Genomic DNA, 5,864 nt, shown 5'->3' with positions numbered 1-5,864 from the left:
AAATGACACAGTCGTCGTGCACCAGGAAGTGTCCGCTCTGCTCCTCCTGCCTGTGACTCTGTGGATTATTGGGAGGTCAGGGGGGAGAAGGTTGTGTAGAGTTTGGAGGCGCAGCGGGCAAACACACTTTCCCCTCAGGCGAGTGGTCAAGGGACAATTGAGGGCACACACACTCAACCTCATGCACACATATCCTGGAGCGGTTTATTCTGAGGTAAACATCTTGCCCCATTAATACCCACAGAGCCTCGGGCTACTTGGCCCACTGGCCTACCCTGGTGACCCTTGTTACCGTGGTGATTAGATATAGGGAGGCTTCATCTGCAAACATTTAGCCAGTGTCACCCCTAATCTAATTCTGTCACCCTGCCACCGCAGCAGCAAAAACACACAAACATGAAATTAAGGACACACATTGTGGCACATCATTTACAACTGACAAATGAATACATCATAATGTCTCTGCTGCTGTGAGGTGAAAACGTTCAAACACTGATCTATTTTTATGAGTTAAAATGACACTGCCTAAAATATATTTTGAGTAACTAACTCTCACCCAAGGAAATTGGAAAATGTATTTCACATCTTGATAGTGAACAAAGTGATGAGTGGTGAGTATAAACCCTATGGCTTTCCACACTGTCCATAAGTGTTTCCACACTCATGTTTTTGCCAAAATCCGGCTTGAGACACACCTTTTGTTGGAATGTAGTTCTTTGTCAGAGCAATGTTGCTATACAAAATAGTGAATTAAGCCTTGTGAGTTAGTTATTCATCTATTTTGTCATCAGATTTTGAACTAACTACAGTTAAACACAGTTTCACATTTAACGATTTTACAAAATCTTCACAAAATCTTCACAAAATCCCAAAGTGCCAGGCTTAAAGCAAGGCTGTTTTTCCTGCATTGTAATAGGTGACATTTTGAAGGTTGAACAATAAATGATATGTACCTATAACGTGCATTTCCTTTGTCGTTAAATTACGATTGGTTGTCACATTCCACCTCCTGACCCTTGACCTCTGACACACAGGTCCTCCTCCTCCAGGCCAAACCACCGTGGACACCGTGCCTCAGGTCACTCGTGGGCTTACTAAGCAGAGAAAAACAGTGTGTTACGTCTGGAAATAAGTAAATGACTCCATTAGGGGACACACATTTTGAGTTGTCAAGCAACTGTTATGACATAAAGTCATCCATCAGTTGTGAAACAGGTTAATGTTCTTAATATTCTTTAATGTGCTGCTATCGGGATCTACACACACCATCTTTGGTCTCACTCATGAAGGTTAGGGAGTAGGTAAGCCATACTGTCGGTCTCTCTTAAATAATAATAATAAGGCTTTCATACTAGCTTTTGCTTCAATTATTCTTACATTCATATACTAGACATTGAGAGACACCTTTCTACTAATTTTTCATTTAAATTATGTTCCTGCACTTTGTATAAATACACTAAAGGAAGTTGATCTAAAGTTAATGTAAGGCTCCAGCTGTCTGAGTTTTTGAAATATATTGAACTTACAGTCACAGTTGAAAAAAGTGGAAAGCTGTCAACAAAAAGGTATTTTGGTATTTCTTTGCTAAAAAGACTGTAACCTTAAAAGGTATTCGATGGATTTCATGTATTTGGAAAACTGAGAGGACATGGATGATTCAGAGAAAGTTTTGAATACATTTTGTACAGAACAAAAAACGGATTTCTTAATGGCAAATGTGATCAGGAGTAATGATAACGGCAACACATACTACTGCTACTTGACTTTCATTTTAAGACAGAGTTGACCAACTGTTAACCTGTTAAGCCCCAAAGCCCCCCTTGCGGGTCTCTTTTCTTTTTTTTCACGACACTGTGTCTCAGGCAGTGTTGTGCTAGTTACTGAAAACCAGTAACTAGTTACCATTACTAGTTACTTCATGTCAAAAGTAACTCAGTTACTTTACTAGTTACTTACACCCAAAAGTAATGCGTTACTGTGAAAAGTAAAGTTTTCGTTACTTGAAAAAATGTCTCCCATTAATGCCCTTATAGCCTTCATTTCAGTACTGTTATTGCATTGGAGAATAATACAATCTGTTGATCAACTTGACATGCATTATATGCAATCTGGATTGCATCGATATTAGCTGGCTTTCCATTTTTGTATATTCTTTCTCCAGGTAGTTGGAAAAAGTGTTCCATGCCGTGTGCCGCCCGGACATGCTATCATGCTAACTAGCTCCCTGAAAGCGGGTGACTCCACTGTAGCAATAGCCTGCATGTGTTCTACAACATACCGTGCAATGGCTTTATCGACTTTTCCCTGGCCAGCAGTCCCTTGGTTAAAATCCAGCCGCTGTTGCTTAGGTGGAGGTGGAGTGGCGTCGGCTGAGTCTCTGTGGTCTTAGCTACTAGCTTCGTCCCAGCATGTTGTTTTTGCAGATGTTTTAAGAGATTTGAATGACTGGTTTGGGCAGTAGATAGGATATTTGACCCGCCAAGACACAACTTACATTTAACTAAAACGTTCTTTTCTTTGTGCTCGACAAAAGTGAAATAGTGAGAATATCTCCAGGTGGAGAAACTCGACTTGAGCTCCGCCGCCGCCATGATAGTCTTGTTAGTAAACAACACAAACACGCCCACAGCCCGTCTCCGCATGTGACACAGGAAGTATCTAAGTACATTTACTCAAGTACTTAAGTACAGTTCTCATCTCTGTTCGCCTGGCTGTTGACTATATAAAAAAACTAACGCAGTAACGGTGTAACGCACCATGTAGTAACGGTAACCGCGTTACTGAATTTAAAAAGTAACGGCGTTACAGTAACGTGTTACTTGTGCCGCGTTCGTCCCAACACTGGTCTCAGGGCATCTTAATATTTAAGAACCTATTAATGTGTTATACCAGATTAACGGGAATAATCTCAGCTAACTGACGATACAAACCATTTTTACCAAAACAAAACACATGTCTCATAAGAAGCATCTAAATGACTCCTGAGCGAAAAATGCTAACGCACTGTGGCACAGAACTCAAGATAAAGATACCCGTATTACTTATCGTAGCTGCACATACAAGATATCCAATTAAAGCTGAGGTTCCACAGATTATATAGGTATAGTATCATCACTGAGCGATCCAAACTCGCGACAGGGGAAGCAAACACAGACATCACAACACGTACCTTTACGGAGCTTTTACGGGAGATCGTCTCATCATAGCTGTCAATCTGATCAAAATACGTGTTCAATGGCATTACAACGAGAAAAAACGCGGCTGAATCGGTTAATCCATAGGTTGATAATGTTTCTGTCGATTTGAAAAAATGATTTATAATCCATAATTCAATTTGTATGTAAACATCGGAGAGTAAAAGTTAGCTGCTAATGGTAGCCACCAGAGTTATCGCAGCTTCCGGTTTTGGCTGTGCGTCACTCTCACACACACACACACACACACACACACACACACACACACACAAACACACACACACACACACACACACACACACACACACATTACCAAATAAGGAGTATGTGGGAGTTCCCCTCGATTCTATTGGCTCTGACGGTTAGAAAGAGATGTCAATCGTCAAAATCGACCAAGGGGGCCAGAGATATGGAAAATCCACCCAAATGACCCCAGAAGTGTGTTTTTTGCTAAATCTCTCTAAAAAGGTCAAATTGCACTTGTTTTGCATCAAACTTATTATATGTTGTAGTTTGGATTCCTAAAGCTTTTAGTCTACCATCCCATCATTCAAGGGTGGTTTTCACTATAAGTACTTTTTTTTGTCTGTCTTTTACTGTCATGAGCAAAAAAAAACAAGTGTGAAGAATCACTCTTTGTTTCATTTAGTAGCAGTCTTCATTATGCTCTTTACTTCTAATCTTCTAAATGTGCAATTTAAAGCCAGACTTTTATCCATATTAAAAAGTTTCATTTAATAATAAACTTCACTGAATGAATTATGCATGTTGATCGTTGATGTGATTCTATACTCTCCCTCCAAGGGGATTGTTGGATGTTTGTGAAACTATGATTGACATGCTCAATGTTATTTTTTTTAGATGTTCCACTAATTCCTCGTTTTAGACCATCCGATCACTTTTACAACAGATTGTGACAGAATGATAGTGACCTCTAGCGGGAAATATACAACACTGCAGGTCAGGAGATATAATATCTGTGCAGTCTTTAAAACAGTAACACAGACAGCAACCCTGTCTTTGTAGACCTTTTTTTGAAGCAATTCAGATGTTTGAATACATGACATCAACATGTCCTTTTTGTATTTGCTTATATAATTAAAAAAGCTAGGCTCATGGTGCAATGATGAGCTCACCTGCAAAACAAGTTGATCAACATGCCACAGTTATCTTAATTCCAGCAAATGGAAAATCACTTAACCTCACAGAAGTAGATGCAAAAACACCAATAAACTTGTCACATGATGACTCAGAAGTTAACAGACTTGTAACTCGTGAAGCGTGGGTATAAAGTCTACGTTTACAACTTGCATGTGGGTTACTGTGAGTGTGTGACAGTCTGAAAGAGAAATAATTAGAAACACAGAGGGATATAGAGATAAAAGAAACATGAGAGATATCTTTTATGTGCACCGGTGTGTTAGAAGAATGGGCAGCCTGGTGAGTGCGCTCCGCTCTCCTGGACATGGAGACTGGTTTCTGCTTCATCCCTTCCTGCTGTGTGATCCGTTTGGGGCTCTATACACCTGGAGAGAGGTATCATGACCTAAAACAAAACAGATTCTCTTGTAGCTAACGATCTTCTTTGATCACTCTGGGATTTCTTGTCTTTGCTTCTTCTTTGTTCCATCCTAACCTCACATCTCTTTTTTTGCCAGGCAGTGAAAGGTATAGCTCATTGAAGGTGCCACTGAGGCAATCAATTATGCATAATCCCCAGGTGTGCAGGTAGCCATTGGTCAAACATGTGATCAGACTGCACTTTCATGTTGCTGGGTCAGTCTTCTAATATTACACTTTATTTGAATTCTCAGGCATATACCATCTGTAGATGTTTTTGGAAAGATTAATCAGCATAGATTTCTAGATTTGTTGTAAAAACAGGCAATATGAAATAAATGACATACTTTACAATATAATAGATTGCAGTATATGTCTACTGAGAATTAAAAATAATAAGAGGCTTTACACATTTATAAAAGGTAATTTAGCTAAATGGATTTGCCATATCATTTGAATAATCTTAAATTGAATTTATTTAACCTTCACAAGAATAAAACAGCCTATGGGTTGTAAAGGTAATCACAGCCAAGCCTTCTTCAAACCAACAATCAAAATCAGGATTATAAATCCTTTATTCGACCCACTGAGGAGACATTTACATTGTTACTGCAAAGTATAGATAGATACGAACAAAATAAAAATAAACATAAAACACTATTCGATAAAGGCATGCACATCATATTTTAAAATCAAAACTATAGAAGTACACTTCCAGGTATAATATATCTCCAAAATAATTGTCTTAACCTCTTTTTCATGTTCACGGCACACGGAGTTTTTTGCTGTGGTAAACCTATAAAATATATAATTTGAATGATCTCAAACTGAATGTATTTAACCTTCATAAGAATAAAACAGCCTAGAGGTTGTGTAGGAAATCACAACCAAGCCTTATTCTAACCAACTCTAAAAATACCTCCAAGAGAATCTTTTTTAACGTCCACTGCATAGTAACATTTCCACTGTGGTAAACCTGCATTAGATATCATATGTCATAAATTGTTAAAATATTCTTGAATTTAGGTCAGTCAGTCCTGATTATCGCTGCATTTGTGTCCGTCAATCAGTCACGGGTGTGTTACTGCGTCATCGCCTCGCAGCCAATCA

This window comes from Gymnodraco acuticeps, unplaced genomic scaffold (genome assembly GCF_902827175.1).
Source record: "Gymnodraco acuticeps unplaced genomic scaffold, fGymAcu1.1, whole genome shotgun sequence".
Taxonomy (NCBI): Eukaryota; Metazoa; Chordata; class Actinopteri; order Perciformes; family Bathydraconidae; genus Gymnodraco; species Gymnodraco acuticeps.
This window is presented reverse-complemented; position numbering follows the sequence as displayed.